Genomic DNA, 19352 nt, shown 5'->3' on the forward strand with positions numbered 1-19352 from the left:
TTCATTTGTTTTGACCCGACCTCCCCCGGCAGCGAAACGTGGACTGCTCCCGTAGCCTCTTCCCCAGCGCGAAAAAGCGAATGCTGCGCTGCATACGGCAATTGTTCCCCGTGGCCGCTCGCTCCGTTGTCTCAGGTCAAATTGCCTCTGACTGTACAATGCCTCTCTCGTACATGTGTTTCCCGTTTACTTTGGCAACTGATGCAATCAAAAGAGTTTTTGGTGGAGGCTATAGAGTTTACAAGTTACGACTGCCTGCGGTTTCAGCTAATTGGTGATATCAAATGGTTGCCCGTTTCAATAGAATGTCTATCTTGATTCCGTTTGTCCATAATCTCTTCACTGACTGGTTTGTTCCAAAGTAACTCAGTGGGTCTTTTTAAGGAAGCCTCAAGAAAATGCTGTGCTAAGGCTGCGCTAGCCTTGAAAATTATTTTTCTTGAGACCCGGAGACTACCTGATTTCATTTTAAGCATGCCGGCCACTGCAGGGGAAAGATGACCCAGATTTGGAATGAAGTAATAGGTTTAACATGTGTATATTTCCTTTGTAGCTTAAAAAAAGGTGCCACACTTAATTAGAAAGACAAGTTAAACACAAACATTATTAGGCATTAGGGTAAAGAAAGCTGTGCATACTTTAGCGCAGCGTTCAGTATTTTGTGCACATTTTACTTTGTAGCAGTGAGTTCGTCTATGATGACTGTACAATCTTTTTTTAGAATGCTATCATTGACACTCCTACTTCCTCTACTTCACTTAGAGTATGTCAAATACATTAAACCTGACAGACAACCATACTTGAGCATAGTTGTAAACCCGAGACTGGGGCTGTTGACACGGGAGCTGTCGACAACTTTGAGTTGGTGCCTTCTAAATTGTTTTTGACTGGAATGTACGGGGGCCTGGGAAAAGGAAGAGGGAAGGGGTAGAGTTTTGGGAAAAGGAAGGGAAAAAGGGGGTGGGACAAAGGGTGGCGAGTGGCATATATGTTTGTCCTGTGAAATAAAGTTTGTAGCTGCGTTTGAGACTTCGTCCGTGTCGTTCTGTGTTTTGTCCCTTGTCCGTATCTCCAGTCTCGGGTTTACAACTATGCTCAATTTACACCAGCTAGCCTGCACCCTCACCGTTGCTTCACAACCATACTTGGGCGTCCATCATATGTCTGAGCTGTGCTTTAATTATTATTTTTTTCAGTTCAAGTGTATCTTTCTTGCTTGGCTTGATTAGTATCTACTTCATTACTGAATGCTTTTTTTACAGGGTTGCGTCGCCACAGGGGACTTGTGCGCTTGTAGGCGTTTGGTGAGGGGCGTCACCAATCACCATGAGCCCCGAGCCCAGCGTGGGTTCAGACCCCCTGCATGCCTGGCAGTGCTAGGTCTCAATTGGGGTCTTGGCAGTTGAGCTAATCCCGGCCAAGGTTTCCTTCAAGGGCCCCCCGGGTTAGGCAACACACCACCCGAGCCCCACCTTTGCAGAGACAGGTGTCCTGTGTTAGTTCGCCGAGGACGATTCGGTCAGTCGCTTCGCATCACTTCTCCTTTCTTCTGACTTTCCTGTCCATACCTCTTTTCAACTCCTCATCTTTCAGATGATAACAGAATTCTTTAAAAGTGGATAAGAATTATATTGACGCTTTAATCATGCGCCAGATTGAGTCGCCGTAGCCTACCTTTTCTCGTCTTACCGAGATGCCGAGCCACTGAAGCGGGCATTGACCAGTCTCCTTAAAGGTCTATGCTGGGGAGAATGACACTGTAGCATCCATCGTGGAAATCGCCTGTCCTGCTATGGCAATGATGAAGTAAAACGAACGAAACAAGAGGGCACAAAAACTGAAGCTAGATTGCGGCGGCACCCATGAACAGCTGCCTGAAAGCGTCAACAGCCCATGGGTCTTAAAAACCACCATGTTGTAACATGGTGACGTCAAATAATTTACTATGAAAATATCTCACTCCATGAAAGTTCAATGGTTTTGGCACGAATATGCCTTGCGTGGTTGCGAAGACTGGATGCGCAGGAGCCTCAGGATTTTTCCCTTTGAATAGACGGATCTTACCAGCCAGTTTCGTTAAGCTGCCCCTGCTGCATGTATTAAAGGAACGTTAACAATGCTGCATGTGAGAGATTCCTGCTGGAGCTTTGCGCTTAACGAGACGACGAGAGCCGTCTCGTGCACTGCCGCCTGCTTCCTCTGAACTAAGGTTATGGCAGCGTCTCGCAAATGTGGAACGCTTAAGGCCCTGTCACACTGAGGCAACACGATTGCAACAGCAACACAACACGTTCTCAAACAGTCGGGCAACTTGTTGCTCGCTCCCCATGGTGTCCATTAAACCTGTCACATCGCGGAGACAGCTGGATAATATGGACAATAACTAACATGTTGCTTCTGTTTGATACCTTTGGGCAAAAAAAAAAAAAGCAGCAACTTGCGTTGGACATTGTGTGTTGCCCTGATCGCTGGGTGAGCGAATTGCGGGCTGGCAGCATGACAACACACATCACTTCGATCAATAGTGACAGATGGGCCAGTTGGTACATGACTTATTTTCGCACAATGCGCCGCAAGACAAGGACAGAGTAAGTGAGACAACACGAAGCGCTACTTTCAACTGAATGTTTATTGAAAACACACTATTTATATACCCAATCGGGCTTCTCAAGTAAGAATTCAAAGTCTTTGTCTGTCAGATGCACTGACGGGGCACTAATGCACTTGTCATCCCCTGCATTCTAATGTTAAATAAGTCGAACATCTCTCTCGATAACTTACTTCTCAGCTTTCCCAGAATTTTCGTTTTTTCCAGTTCCGGGGCGCAAGGGCATCTGTCGCAATGAATAGCTAAATTGCCCGAGGGGGAATTCCTTACTGATAGCGCGTGCTCTCTTGCCCTTTTATTAACGCATCTGCCCGTTTCGCCCACGTACCCTTTTCCCCATGTCATTGTAATTTCGTATATGACCGAAGATGCGCATTCCACGAATTTTCTAGAGTGCTTCTTTCTGCAAAGGTCACCTCCGTCTTGTTTATTGTTAATTCTTTGGCACAGGCTGGACAGCGTTTCCGGGGCCGAAAAAACCGGCAAATCAAAGTGTGCAGCCACTTCTTTTAGGTTGTATGAGACCTTGTGTATATACGGTATAACAGCGAGTCTCACTCTCCTCCTGGGCTCCTGTGCTTCCTCTTCTTTCGTTTTCATCTTGGAAACCAGTGTTTCAGCCACCTCTTGAAGAAAGCGATCAGGGTAACCCGACGATTTTAGGTGTTCCACCTGGTTGCAAAAACTACTTTTCACGGCGTGCTGGCACGATTTGGCCAACGATGCCTTCAAAAGGGAGGAAGCGATCCCTCTCTTAACTAGCTTAGAGTGTGTTGAATTAAAGGGCAGGACCGTTTTCTTTGAGCGTGGTCTGTAGTCCCAGCACATGTGCTGCTCTTGAGAATCTAAACTTAAATCCAGGAATTGCAGCTTTCCTGACGGCATTGTTTCATGAGTGAACTTTAGTCCTCGCGAATTTAAACAAAAACTTCCCAGCACTTTTTTAATGAAGTTATCATCCAACACAGTGGGCAGGGGTACCAGCATCAGGAAGTCATCCACGTATCTTAGTATCTTAACATCCCCCTTTTCTTTTAGACTGCTGAGCACTTCCCGGCCAAATCGCGCCCAAACAATATCGCACAGTACGGGGGCGACTCGTGACCCAATGCAGATCCCATGCTTCTGAAAATGCAAGTCACTTTCAAAAGACACAAAGGTAGAATCCAGATAACATGTGAGCAGTTCTATAAATGAGTCCACACTAAGCCCAGTCGAGTTCCTAAACGCAATCTCGTCGTTACACTGTATGCACTTCCTAACCACAGAGAACAGTTCCTCATGCTGTATGGAATAAAACAAGTCCTCTACATCGATGGAGAACCCGCCCGAGTAGAAAACATCTGCAGACAAGCACTGGATGGCCGCCTCTGAATTACGAATGACACGGATCGTTTAAATCAAGACCCTTAAGCTGCTTGCCCAAGAACCCCCCGACTTCACGTTGCCATGAGTCCCTTTCCGACGGTATCACCCTAAAAGAAATATTAGCTGTATGGTTTTTGGCAGCGAAAAAAACTTCCAGGCTAAGCTTCTTGGAAGCCTGAACCCTCTTCGCGAGACTGTTAAATTCAAGACTTTCACAAAGTTGCTTGGCCACTGTCTTGATCTTTTTAAGTGTCACATTTTCAACTTGCCTGAAGTTCTTTTGGATAGCAGCCCGCGACTTCTCCCCGAAGAGGCCCTCACGGGTCACGACGAAGCCGCCCTCCTTATCGGCGGTCAGGAGCTTGAGCTTGTTCTCTTGGAAGTATGAAACCACTGGTCCCGTCCTTGGTGCCTTCTTTTGCCCGCCGGACTTGCATCTCAGAGGACGTCGACGGCATCTGAGATGCAAGTCGGGCGGGCAAAACATTTAACATTAGAATGCATGGGGATGACAAGTGCATTAGTGCATCTGACATACAAAGAATTTGAATTCTTACTTGAGAAGCTCAATTGGATATATAAATAGTGTGTTTTCAATAAACATTCAGTTGAAATTAGCGCTTCGTATTGTCTCACTTACTCTGTCCTTGTCTTGCGGCGCATTGTGTGAAAATAACTTCGATGGCAGAGCCAGTTCCCTATCAATAACATCTTACTCAAATAAAGATTTGGAAAACATTGTTTTACAATAGCTGGTGTGCAGCTACAATAATTTTATGAATGTTTTTACTGTGTAATATTTAAGGAAAGCGATTGTCGAAATGGTCACAGCCACGGTGGTGAACGTTCGGACTGGTGTTGAAATTAGAACTGCCTAGTGACCAACTCGCATTACTGCTAGAGAAATAAAATGGCATGCCTCCTCACCTGCTGATAAAGTATAATAAAAATAATCCAGGAAAGCAAAGATTAAAAAATCGAAGCATTAAAATGACCAATCTGAGAATGATTGTTGATGCTTGGAACGTGGAAACAGCTGCTACCGTACACCACATTTGTTTTAAAAATACCCAAGACATATTGGGGAATGAAGTGATCACATAGCAGGCAGTCGGCAAATAGACAGCATTGAAAAATATTTCTTACACCGATTGTTATGAAGGCCAATCGTGTGGGGTTCGGAGTTTTTAAGCACTGTCAGTTCAGCTCAACAGCTCGCTACAAAAAACGATTGGGGGTGCTGCCGGTGTCAGCTCAATTTTACAGTGGAAAGAGATATTGCATGAAAGAAAGAACCAGACAGCAACGCTTCATATCGTGGCGTAAATCTTGAACATACATCAGCGATCTCACTTTCCTCGATTTGGGCTATCTGTATTGTCAGCGAATGAAGAACATTTTATTAAATAAAAGGTGGATAATGCTTCCCGTGTCATGCTTTCTAATCGCAGTCGCTGGTTGATGTCGTCCCGTGGTAATTTCTGGCCTTTCGAACGATCCAGTCACAATTCCAGCACCGCCGCGCCTCACAAGAGCGAAGGTAAACAATCAAGATGGCGAAGTGTTCCCCGTGTTGTCTCCGCCGTCAGCGCGGTGTGCACTCTAAGAAAAAATGGAGGAAAAAGGTAGCAACGGCGCATCTTCCTCCCTTCTACTGACGCGCCTCCAAGCAGACGCGAGGAGAAGAGAGGAACGAGACGTTTTCCTCCTTCTCCAGGCAGACGGGAGAAAGCTTTCGCCCTCCCGACTCATCTTCTTTCGGTTTCGTTTTTCGAGCACGTCGCGCACGTTGCGCACGTTCTTAAATAATTGTTATTGAGTTGATTGAGCTTCAGCGGCAGCGAAGGCCGCCTGTAATTCCGTCTTCTAGTCCAAATGTGCAGAACATTTCGGTTGAATTGACGTTTTTACCACTAATTTTATCAAACGCGCAAACGAAGCAGCTAGAAACAGCGAAGTTCCGGAGCAGTGCCAGCAGCGCTACGTACACTGGGTAAGATGGCCCTCTCTGGATTGCGGCGGGACCACTGATCTCTATTGTAGTAGGCTGGATAGCGGACCGCTGCCTCGGCAGCTGGGGCTGAGTGTCGCCACCGGTGGCCATTGATTGACTCCAGCCAATGCATGAGACTCTATGGGAAGAACGTGAAAAAGTGCCGTTTTTCCCCGTTTCTAAGTTCTTGTCGGCACTGGAACTTTTTGGATGCTTTCCGATAAGCCCGTCAAATAGCTTGCGTAGAAAGATTAAAACTGACAGTCTTCGCAGTTCTTATATATAAATATTTTGTGGTCGAGAGTCACTCCGCAGCAGTGCAGCTCAATGAGGCGAGAGTTACGTAGAGTTACAGTGGAGTCGGTGGCGGTTTTGTTGAGTTGGGTTTTGCAGACGACAAGCTTGAAGGCTTTGCTACGCGGAATTCGCTCACTCCCGGAAAGCCGCTGTCGAGATGGAACGTCTTTGTCATTCATCAACTTCTGGGCTTCCCCGAGGACGGTCTCATTGACGACAAGTTCCTCTGTTTACTCCACTACGAGAGCAAGCTTGCCAGCACAGCCGTAGGTGCTCCGGTACGTTTGATTTTTTTATTCGGCGACCGAACGTTTGACAAACACCGATTCGATCTCCAAACACCCGACATGATGATCGCAGCGCACCATAAAATAATCGCCTCCGAGCACAGCGTAAATGCTTCAATATTCTTACTTTTATGCGTGTCTACCATGGACTTGCGTCTATTGCCTGGTGTCAAGCAATGGCCGTCGGTGGCGACACCGACGGGCTCCCGATCCGCGATCCAGCCTACTAAAATAGAGATCAGTGGGCGGGACCCTTCTATCCTCCTTGGGCGGGACCAACGAGGTAAAGGGGCTTAGAGTGATAACCTGGAAGTTCGGAAGTGGCACCCCCCTGGTCGCCGCCATGTTTTACGCAAATGTGACCACTCGTCACGTGACCTCCCAAGAGCCGTGACGTCACAGGTAAGATGGCAGCGCCCAGAGCTGGCGGATGCGAGTTTGTTTGGTGCGCGGTAACCGTGATGTGCAGCTGCTTTCCGACGACTGCGGGATTTTTCGTGTTCGCTGACGCAGGTATATTATGCAAATATGAATGAATGAGACTTTATACTATTTTTGGGCATGATCGCTCTGGATCATCTGGATATTAATACCTGTGAGACAGCATCAGCCGTATCGCCATACCGGTGCTCAGATTCAGGATCTGTTCGCGGATCGATAGAACTTTGAGTGCTTTTGACATAAAATTTTCGCATTCTCTTAGGTTTGTTTGAACGTTGGAATGTCTGAGAATCGACGCGAAATGTATGCGTCGGATGTAGGGCCTAGGGGAATTAGTTTCAGCCCTAGGTAACTGGATAATCACAGCACCTTTTAGCGAGGAAGCTCCTGCGACCTTTACGTTTTGCACTTATCAACAATTTTACGATATAACTTCGGGCATAAAATATTCGCATTTTTCTGGCTTCGTTTAAACCTTGGAATGTCTGAGAATCGAAGCGAAAGGTATACGTCCCGTTAGACCCTAGGGGAAGTTGTTTCAGCCCTGCGTCACCGAACAATCTAGCAACTTTTAGCGAGGAAGCTCCTGCGATGTCTAACCTTTTGTGCTGATCGACGATTCTACATTCGATCGCTTTTCTTCCTTTTTTTTTTTCTGAGTGCGAAGTGCACACTTGTTTTCCACTACGAGGATGTCGTTTTATTGAGTGTGGGCAGAATAAGTCGTTCCAGGCACCTGCTTCAAAGCTATTCGACTAGCTATAGGAACAGCTGTTTTGGTGTATGCATAGATTAACTGCACCTTCTTCTCTTTCGTCGGATTTATTGCAGCAATACTTTTTTCATCAAGAGTGTATTGCATTAGTCGGTCATTTATATACTTGTTCTAATTACCTAGATGAGATGATTCACATTTGTGTTCATCCCTTGCCTGGAGAGCAGTCTTGTTGAAAAATGTTGACCATTCCTTTCGGTCTCTTCAATAGACTTTGTTGAAAACTGTGGGCTGCCTATACTTTGTATCATTGTAACTTGGGAACGGGCAACCGCCACAGCCCCCTCGAGCCAATCAGAGAGGCGGAGCGAAGGTGTATGACAAATCTGTGCAGATGTGCACTGTGATGATATGTTGTCATGTGCCTCACCTTTGCCGTTTGCAAGTTGTGATGAAACGAATTACAGTAGCTACTACTCTAATTAACCCAGGCTTTCATACTTTGGGCATTTGTTCGACAAGAATGTTATGTCTGCCTCCACTGTGAACTCGGCTCAGCGCCTAACGCTGCATTAGCATTCGACGTGAACTGGGGATTACGTTCGTGTGCTTTACGCAAAAACAAATGGTGACAGTTGTGTTGCTTGATAGGGTTCTGCAAAGGGTCTATTGTGTCATAAGCGTAGGAAGTGTCCTGCTATATACCAATGCATTAACACATGCATCAAAGTATATGCTCAGAGGTGTGTTTGTCTTTGCAATTAACAAGTTACAGCAGTGTGCTTTAATGTTATTATCATATGTGTAGTTTTAAATATCATCTCTACAATGCTTACGAAGGTCCCTGGAGGGAATAAATTAATAAATACCATTTTCACATCACTCTAGTTGGTTTTCGGATGCACCACGTGTTCAGGAGAGGTGGAACGAGTGCAGCCCTATGCAACAAATCTGCCAGTCTGGTATGTCCCATGAAGGGTCAGAGAAGCGAGTGTCCTCAAAAGGACCTGCGCGTGCAGTGAACACAATTCTTGGTGTATAGACTCTCATGGCGTAAAGGCAAGCGAAAATTTGTTTATCTGGTTAGGGTATCAAATATGTTTATTTCCACTTGATTACAAAATTATTGATTCTTAGTAAATGGTTCCATAACGAGTTCTTTCTGCGACAGTCTCCTGTCAGGCGTTCAGTCTTTGGACCTTGTTGTCGGATGACGTTCCTGGCACGTCTGTGTTCAGTTCGGTCGAGTAGCAACCTTGACCGACGGTTGTCGTCTTTAATCATACGTCATGCGCGGCCACTGACATTTGGGGCACTGAAGCTGCAGAGCTGGCTTCTAATCCGTCAATTTTCCTGGGAGTTCTCTGCGTCAATGCAGCAAGCTCGGGCATGTAGTGCTTACGTGGCTGTGCCTTTTTGTGTAGTGTTTACTTGATGGCTGGCAAGAGGTGACAGTGTTTCTTTGCTCCATTTTACTTCCATTTCGTAATGGTGGTTTATTCTGCATCCCGCGACCACTGCAACTTGTGTAAGTCTCGTGTGGCAAAGTGAAGTCTAGTGATGCTTGCAGTCCACTTTTGAGGGGAACCAACCATTCTATTTCTTCAAGGCGCTCAGCTGCATTCTTACTCAAAATTGGAAATTGTGTTCTTCGTGGCGTAGACACAGATAATTAGTGTCAGCAAATTATTAGGTATTGTCCTTGGACGACAACCGACACCAGATCAACTGTCCCTGCATTGCCGCTCACCTGTTTTGTCGTGCTTACCTCCCGTCCAGATGAAGTGGATCACGAGCTTCGGGGTAATCTGGGCACCAGGGACAAAGACCTCCGATAATCCTGAGTCTTTCGCGGTCGCTCGTCGAAACGTGGTCGAGGGTCGTTCGGCACGAACCCTTGTAGGCCAATTCATTTGTATGGGCACCTCCAGTAGACATGGTCAGCCTCTCGCAGTGGTAGCAGAATGGTTTTCGGTCGGCGATTCGCAGATTCTCCGTTTTCCTTGGTGTACTTTGTTCAGCGCGGACCTACACTGCTTCTCCCCGATGTCTGGAATGCTTCGACGTTGGGGTGTCTTGTTGAATTGGCATTGAATAGTAACAGGTAGCCGGTGGTGGTCGTTGTGACTTTGTGGCGTGAGTCGCCCTCGGTTCGTCAGATGCGGCTTCGCTCGTAAAAGTATCCAGCTGAAATGCCTGTCGAACTTCTACCGAAACAATCTCGGCAACAAAATAAAAGCCGGGAAACTGATGGCAGGAACTAGCTTCCTTATCTCCTCCCGGACACCGTTGTGGATGATGTCGCGGATTTATTTATTTATTTATTTGAAATACTATCGGTCCTACACAGGACCAAGATAAGAATGGATTTTTTACAACACCAAAAAAAAAAATACACACGCTCAAAATGCACAGATTAATAACACGAATTTAACACAATGATGAAATGACAACTCTAGGTACTGCTGTCAGAAATCTCTGAAATAAGGGAACTAAACTCTTCTCGAGTTTCAGCGGTAACAACATGTGCGGGTAGCTTGTTCCATTCTCGCGCTGTCTGTAAGAAGAACGAATACCTAAAACAGTCCTTAGAAAACTTCCGCTCTTCCACATACCGAGCATGCTTGCTGCGGGTTATACGCGACATGCTCTCCTTAATATACTGTTGCTTATTTACTAGAACCAAGTTATTCATTATGTTATAAAAAAGGTTAAGCCGCTTCTGCTTCCTCCGCACCTGAAGGAGGGGTAGATTTGCCCTTTTATAAAGAGGTGACACAGTGTCCAGCCGTCTATAGCTAGAAAAAACAAAACGTAACGCACGCCGTTGAACCTGCTCCAGATTTGATATAAGATATTTAACATGCGGGTCCCAGACTTCACATGCATATTCTAATAAAGGCCTTATTAGCATCTTGTATGCTGTGAGTTTTGTTTCTGGGGAAGCGAGTTTAAGAGTGCGCCTGATGTACCCTAATCTTTTGTTAGCTTTTCCGATTATATTGCTAACGTGTGGAGTCCAACTTAGGTTTGATGCCTGAGAGTCTGGCGTCGAAGTTGCTGCTGGATCACTTGAGTGTCGAGACGCTAGGGAGTTGTTGATAGTGACAGGCTCGGGCCTGCAGTGTGCATTCAATGTTGGAAGCCTCGGTGATATGAACCCTTCGACTGTTGACGTGGGGTTGCAGACAAGGCTGCCGAAGGTGCTGTCCCTCACATGAGGGGCATGGAATTCTAGCTTCTCGTCTTATGTAGCGCCAGGGTTGGCGTGGGTGCTGGATCAAGCGCATAACATCCTACACGAAGGCAGCGACGCTCTTGTTAGGGCCATGTCCTGGACAGAATCACCATTCGGCTCTCTCTCGTCAGTGTTGGCTGATGAATGTGCACTTCAGCTCGATCTTGCAAACTTCCCATGAGGTTGAGGAGGATTTGTGGCTCTCAAACCAGTGCCTGACAGTTTCTTCCACGAGCAATATAGGTTCTCCAGGAGCCGGTTGTCTGTCCACCCACTGTGGCGGGCTACTCGGTCGTTTTGTTCAATCCCGCCCTCGACGTCTTCATATACCATGCGTGAAAGGGCGTCGGAGTGTGAGGTGCGACGGGCGTACAAACAATGGTGTGAGTGGATGCGGTTGACAGCTAACAGGTCTGTCATTATTTGCTTAGTCAGCTTCGCTTTTTCTTGCAAAAGTCTGAATTCCGGTGGTTCCTGCTGGTAGCAGCGACCGACTCGAATTTCAGGTTATTCGTGGTCTATTTATGAGGGTCGTCTTTCTGGTTCTTGCTCGTCTTGCGGTCTTTCTGCTAGGCTCGGAATAGGGCTTGGTTTACGGCTCGCCGGGGGTTTAAGACGCAAGATAGTCCGCCACCCGTGTCCCGTTATCGGGCAACTGAGCTGAGGAGCCGCCAAGGTGCACACAGAGTCAAAGGCTATGGGTAAAGTACCCAGCACCTCCACCAGAACATACGATGACAGCTAAGCATGGCCTGGAACTTTCCAGAATAGTAAATAGTGGTAGAAGATAGGACTGGAGCAAGCATCCGTGACAATATTACAAAACTGAGAGAAGAGAGACTACCCTGACCACTAAAGAAGCTGCATTGCTTTAGTAACATTCTGTCCGAATAAAGCCTATTCCTCGGGGTTCGGCGACTGCCGTGGGCGAACTGAACTGAAATGGATATGGGACCACTTTTCTGGTAATGAGCCGCTGCAGACTGTCGTCACAAAGAGGTGTGAACTAGCGGACTCGGTAGGTAACACGCGCAATGAAATGTCCATACGGCTTGCAATTCGCGTAACGAGTGTTGATGAAACTTTTGTGTCGACAAATCGTGCGACAGACCAGCGGAATCAATACTAACTGCAACACCTGTGCTCTGTGAAAGTGCACGTCTACGCCAGAACAATTGACCTCTTGGCGAATATGTGCTGCCATCTAGACACGCGACTGAGTTCGAGGATAAGTGGCGACAAAAAAAAAAAAAAAACACGCGCAAGGCCTCTCCCACCCGTTCCACACCCAAAATGTCAGCTACATCCTCCTCACCCATTGAGGTGCTGTGACCTAAATACGGCTCCCCCAAACTCGCCTTTGTCCCCATCATGTGTAATCTTCCGCCCTGAAGTCGACAGAATGAAACCATCTTTCCTCTCTGCTCGGCCAGAAGGAAGAGAGAGAGGGTAGTGGAAACATTTACTCTCGAACCAATGTTTCTACATAAGGTTCACTGGGGAGCAGCACAGCATCACCTGAAGCATGGCATAGGAACTACCAGCTTGAAGGCAGCTCTTCGGTGCGCCGCACACCTGTGCTCCGTGAAAGTTCACGCCTACGCCGGAACAATTTGGGAAGCAGCACCGCACCATTAAGCACGGCACGGGAACTACCAGCTTCAAGGAAGCTCTACGGTGTGCCGCATAACCAAAATGAGCCTTCGGTCATTTGAACGAAGCTGCACCACGATTGCACACTGCCAAGCACGACTCACGCAATTTCCGTCGCTAAACTCTGTATCCAAATATATTGCACACGCTTCACTGAAGACCTCAAAGATTCCGATGGTCAACGAGAGCACAGAAACGTCACCTTAATTTATTTGTCCTAGCGGTATCCCAATCAATCCGAGATCCGAGCAACTTAAAGAAGATTGTCTCTTCCGTGGCAATATCCCCGTCGGTCACCAGCGAAATGCACACCGTTACTCCGTATTTTCACGCTATACCTACGTCAGACACCACGCTGAACTCTGAAGTCGCTTTAGACCGGCCTCATATGACGGCTTTCGCGTCTGAAATCAACTCGCCAAGACGAACGACAACCAACAAAGCATCCGACAAGCTCCGGCCCAGCTGAGGCCAGCCGCTGAATGGGCGCTGCCATCTTTCCTGTGACGTCACGTATTTGGTTTGGTCATGTGACGAGTGGTCAAATTTGCGTACAATGGCAGCCGCCTTATGGGGGTCACTTTCGACTGCAGACCGGAACCCTGGTTTATCGCTCTAAGCCCCTCTACCTCGTCGGGCAGGACCCATGCGGAACTACGGTAGCGGAACCACGCGGAACTGTGTCGTCGTATTCGACGTTATGAAAATCGCAGGAACTGCGTTTAAGGCAGGTAGGTTTTCCGCCGGCTGCCTGGGTGCCTTCCGTGCTGAGTTCGGTTCTGTTTTCCCGTGCTGAGTGCCAACCGGCGTTCAACGTGGTTTCGTATTTCTGCGTGTCAGCAACATAGCAGCAACATCGTGATGGCAGTGTTGTGCGTAGTGAACAGAAGACTAAAATTATGGCCGATGTGACCGTGTGTTCGCGTATCAGTAGTGTAACAACAAGATGAGATGACGTAAACTATCGGGCATTGATACCGCTGGTCGGGCCGTGATCGGAGGGGACGGGGTGTCGCAGGTTGACATTCCGCTTTACATTAAAGAGTTTAAGACCACTTGAGGAATAAGATGCAGTTGATCGACATGCGGATAGTCAGGTTGAAACGCTGGTCTGAACGGTAAGCTCCCATCGTACAGTTGCCAGTGTGACTGTCGGTCCCCGTGAGCGATTGCGCTCTGCGGAAAAGACTGAACAGTACTAAATTATGACGGAAAGTATGTCTATTTACGGTGGAATTTCAGCATTAAAAAAAAAACATTTAAAATCGAAAAAAAAGCTATCTTTTATTTTCTTGTTTAAATATACTATACGGTTCCTGGAGAAACTGCCCTCCAAGTGGCGCGCTGGGATGAGTGCAGGAAGTTTTCGAGCTCGCCACGGCGTAGCTCGGTACACCTAACACCTGCCGCAAGTCACAGCTTTGACTGCATTCAAGTTGATCGAAAAGCGATTTCTCTGCCCGCGAAGCATCACTTCCAGCTGAGTGAATATCGGCTCTACAGAGACTAATTCGAGATGGCAATTGCAGCTTTTCGCGAACAGCACAAATAGAAAAAAACAAATATTACAATAGAAATACTGGCCACGAAGTGCCGTGCGGGGAGACAAACTCAAGGCTTGGAACCGCATCGGAGCGGCTGAATTTATTGGCTTTCAAATAATTGCGGCATGATCGAGCGTTTCCGTTTTAATAAGAGATTCATCCCCTGAGCCATTATAAATACTCTCAGATATATGACATTGCTGAAAAAAAATCAACATGCTGGGAATATTTTTTTTAGTCTTAGAGCGTCACCGAGAAATTCCATACGTTCAAAACGACCAGTATAAAAGACGGAACCGCAGAGAATGGGTGTAGTGTTGAACATGAATGTAAACCTGAGATTGGGGCAGAAAAGAGAACACATCAGGAGGTAGAAAAGGAGGAGGCAACGTCTCAAACTCAGATGCAAAGTTTATTTCGTACATGCCTTACATACCACATCTCCAACGCCTTCTCTACAAAAAAAGAAAAAAAAACATGACAAGAGGACGATGAAATTTGGGTAAACCTTTACTTATTTCCCTTGACCTCAGCTGTGAGACACTCACACAAAGGGTCACATTCTAGCATAACCACCGCCACCTGGCGAACGTAGGTGCATCACTACAGAACACAAAGAAAGGGTTTGACCTTCAAAGATGCGTTTCCTCTAACTTAGTCCAAAGAAACAATACTAGACACTGCTAACACGCGGAACTGGGACCATCTCCAAAACTGAGAACGAGATTGCCCTCCTACCACGAACCACAAATGCCTAAACACTGCGACTTTCCAGAACAAGTCCAAGGATACACATAAAAACAACGCTATTACTAAAAAAAAAGAAGAAAAAATTTTTACAAGCGTAGAAATAGTTTGCTTTCGTTCCCAAACTGCAATGACCGCTGACTTGTACAGTTGCCAGACGTTTTTATACGAATCGTTTCTTGAACTACACGTTTCATATCATTACGTTCTTTGTGAATTACTAGAGTGTAATAATTGTAAAGCCAACTGGTCTTAAACGGAAGTAATTCACAAGGAACGTAATTATATGAGACGTGTAGTTCAAGGAACGATTCGTATAAAAACGTCAGGCAACTGTATAAGTCAGGCGTCATTGCAGTTTGGGAACGAATGTAAACAATTTCTTCGCTTGTAATTTCTTTTTTGTAGTACTAGCGTTGTTTATGTGTATCCTTGGACTTGTTCGAGAAAGTCGCAGTGTTTAGACATTTGTGGTTCGTGGTAGGAGGGCAATGTCGCTCTCAGTTATGGAGATGGTCCCAGTTCCGGCTGTTAGCAGTGTTGTTTCTTTGGACTAAGTGAGTGTTTAGAGGAAACGCATCCTTGAAGGTCAAACCCTTTCTTTGTGTTCAGTAGTGATTCACCTGTGTTCGCCGGGTGGCGGTGGTTATGCTAGAATGTGACCTTTTGTGTGAGTGTCTCACAGCCGAGGTCAAGGGAGATAAGAGAATGTTTACCCAAATGTCATCGTCCTCTTGTCATGTTTTTTTTTTGTTTTTTTTTGTGTACGAAATAAACTTTGCAGCTGAGTTTGAGACGTTGCCTCCTCTTTTTCTACCCTGTGTTGTGTTCTCTTTTCTGCTCCAGTCTCAGGTTTACAATCATGTTCAACTTACACCAGCTCGCCTGCACTCTGACTATTTCTTTTGGTGTAGTGTTCGGGTTAGTGTGCCTTTGTATTGATGTTTGTATGTGCCATGTATGTGTATGTATGTTCAGCTGATGCTTGTAGTATGCATAATGTGTCTGCATGTGTGTATGATAGAGGTTCCCAAAATGCAATGATGGCGTGAAAAAAAAAATTTTTTTCTGTAAAGCATGAATTTAGCGGTACATAGCGCCACCTAGCCTAGCTACTTGCGACTATTCTGCTTGACCCTGCCATCTGGTGGCAAGTGATTTAACCTCCTTTTACTTTACGCGGCTAGGCCATAATTTCGTGTTACCGTGCTGAAATGAGCCAAGAGGCTGCCTCGGATTTGTTTGCTTGTTTTTTTTTGAGAGCGGCTTTTGGTTTTGCGGGTGAATGGTTTACCACTCCTCCGTGATGTTTGGTTGGCGCAACGGTTGACGAAGGAATTGTCGCTCGAGGAATAGCAAAGGTACGCGAACTGGGTGCCGGTTGTCTCCGTTTAACATCGCAGTGTTGACGATGAGAAGACTGAGTGACTGCATGCTTTCGAAACGTAAGTTTCTTTACCTGCAGGGGGAAGCCGGCTTCTGAAATAAATACAGTTCGCGAACAGCTCGTGTTACGTTTTTAGTTGCTGCTCCTCTCGCTCCGTACAATAGATTTAGTGTTATCGTTGAGCCTTACTGAGCTCGATTTTCTCGGTTCGTGGCCGCCATAACGAGATGCAGGCTACGGAGGAACTTTTGCTCCCCTGCATTAGGGACGAAAGTTTCTCCCTTTCTGAAGGAACATATATGTCAAGAGCGTTCCTCCATTTAGGGAGGACTATACTGACCCTTCTTTCTAAGAGTGTTACAGGGTGGTCGGACAACATATCGGCAAACACGGTTGCCGGGCAGCAGCACCATATTGCCCGACCGTTTTTGTTGCCGCGATGTGATAATGTTTCCAGCATTATGATTTACTCGTGTTGCCAGATAGAGTTTTCCAACTGCTGCCTCAGTGTGACAGGGCTTTTAGTGCGATCGGTCTATTGGGACGATTGATAGCAACAATAGATGACTGTTGTCATCTATGTTTGCGGACATCTGGAGCACAAGTCGAGGCAGCTGTCTCTACTGTCTCGGCTCTTCTTGGTGTGCACACAGCAGACCTCTTCCTTGGCGCGGCATGAGTGTTCTACAGCGTGAACGGTGTGATCCTTATGCATTTTCTCAGATGCGTGGTGACTACACCACTAGGAGAGCAGCAGCGTACACAAAGTGCCAAACTGTGGGTGCGCTGGCATAAATGAAGGGAGACAAATGTATTTTTGCTGGTAAAGTATTTGGTGACATTGTCAACTGGCATGCATGCCGCCAGGCTAGCAATGGCCATGGTGAGGTGACTCGCTTTATAAATGCCCCAGATGTCTGTCTCATTTCAATGACTGCAATTGATCTGCTTGCGAGAATGTGGCATTTGGAATAAAAACATAGCAACTCATTCAAGACAGATATTAAACATATCTTAAACACAGCGAACCAATATTAATTAGAAATGTCAAAGTAGCCAAATTTCTGCATTTCGAAGTGCTGTATTTCTGACCGACACAAAATGATGCAACATGTTTTAATGGTAACACAGGGCGATATAGTGCAGAATGATTCACTAAAATTTGGAAAAAAAATCGAGGTTAGGTTGTTTTTTTTGTACGTTGAAGTTGCGGGACTTGTCATTTTCAGCGATGTTTAGATCATTGTAAATATTTGTCTGTTTAAGTCAGAGCGACACATTATATAGAGACGATAGACCACTATGTAAAGAACCTGTGAAAAAGAAATAAACGATAGATCTTAAGAACTCTGCGAGATAACAAATCAAAAACAAGGTAAAACGACAAAGTAGCCATGTTTGTGTATTCTTTACCAGCAATATATATATGACTGAATTGTTGAAATTTTTTTTATGTATTGCATATATAGAGTACTATTTGTGCCAATTTTTTTTTTTATGTGCCGTAAAACCTGGAAGAAATGACAAAACGCCAAAACGGGTATGCCGCCTTGATATAGTTTTTTTTTTGTTTTCTCGAGAAATAAAATTTTTCTCGGAAAACCTTTTGACATTCCGTTCTTTCCACACAATGGAGAATAACATATAATAATGCGAAGAAAAACGAAAATGTCAGCCGGATATGCGTGCATGATCTTCTCTGCACACAGCCAAGAATCATGCTGATTAAAGGCATGTCGCTACGAGAATATTGCGGAATATTGTACAATGCCAGGAACTGCGTCGTTCAACCTTTCTGACGCAAAATGATTGTTTACTTCCGCCTTTGCGAAAAAGCAGATGTTGGGAATTATACTCAATAAACACAAGGTCATTTGCCGGATGTTGAAAGGCGTTCTTGAGCACAAAAGGTGGGTAACGCGGCCGCAGCTCCTTGCTTGGCATTAATGTGTAATACACATTGGTGGTTGAACCGCATTTGCGAGGCGGTTCACGTGTATTTCATGACGAAAACGAGCGAAACCGCTTCGCGGTTGCGATTCAAACGCCATCGTAAAGACAGCATAAAAAAAGAGAGCGACACTCCGCGCATGACCTGAGTTGGCTGCAACCCTCTACAAGTCTCCCTGGACGCCTTGAACAAATAATTGCAGTGAACGGTAATTTTTCCGTTCACTCTGAGAAGTCAGCTAGCAGGAACATACACTTATGTGTTTTTTTTTATGTGAATAAATAAATAAATCTTAAGGTCGGAATCGGGCGAAGAGAGTTGCCGAAAAGCGGCGCGTGCTGTCGTGTAAGCTTGCAAGATGGGTTAATCCTCCTGTCCCGTTGATTGACCGGAGCAACCTGACAGGCCAACCGGCCAGCGCGGCTTAGCGCGGATTTTTGCCGCAGCTATACGCCGTTTCACCTTATATTCGATCGCAGCGGTAGGCTGGGGGCTGTGACGTGACCCAAGCAAGTTGTTCCCACGCATCGCGAAGTAGTGCGGTCAAGACCTTGGGCAGTACGAAGCGCGGATATATTTTATCCTTAGGTTAAAATTTTCGTGTCGTGTATCTGTTACCTCCGCACTATTTTTAGATGTGTCCAAAGCTTTCGACACAGTGAGCCATACGATATTGTTGAAGAAACTGTACAGCATAGGTTTTCGTGGTTAATTTTTTTCCCTTCTTAAAAACTATCTTTCTCATCGCTCTCAACTGGTGTGTGCATCTGAATTTCAGAGTTCTCGAACTGAACTAAAAGCCGCAGTACCACAGGGGTCTATTCTATCCCCTCTTTTGTTTAACATCTTTGTCAATGACATCGCCACCATGGTACCGGGATGGAAGCTATATCAATACGCGGACGACACTGTAATTATGACCCAACACATCAACTATGCCAATTCCATCAGCCAGTTACAATCTCAAGCAATAGCAATTATGGACTGGTTCAAAAAAAACCTTCTTGATATTAATGTTAACAAGACAAAACTAGTATGCTTCTATAATCCACACAAAACAGTCACTCTCAAAATTCCATTTGTTCTGCACTCTTCTTTCTGCCATCAATGCAACTGCATTCCG

The 19352-nt window shown here is 45.9% G+C and overlaps 1 long non-coding RNA gene across 1 annotated transcript in view; it reads left to right on the forward strand.

The window, feature by feature from the left end:
• Positions 1-1077: 1077 nt before the first annotated feature.
• The window catches only part of LOC121834628, an 87676-nt gene continuing 69401 nt past the window's right edge, over positions 1078-19352 (forward strand). The window contains exons 1-2 of the long non-coding RNA XR_006077291.1: positions 1078-1518; positions 5428-5516. This is a non-coding gene — a long non-coding RNA (uncharacterized LOC121834628). The remainder of the gene's footprint in view (positions 1519-5427; positions 5517-19352) is intronic.

Source organism: Ixodes scapularis, unplaced genomic scaffold, assembly GCF_016920785.2.
Source record: "Ixodes scapularis isolate PalLabHiFi unplaced genomic scaffold, ASM1692078v2 ptg001946l_1___fragment_2___debris__unscaffolded, whole genome shotgun sequence".
Classification (NCBI taxonomy): Eukaryota; Metazoa; Arthropoda; class Arachnida; order Ixodida; family Ixodidae; genus Ixodes; species Ixodes scapularis.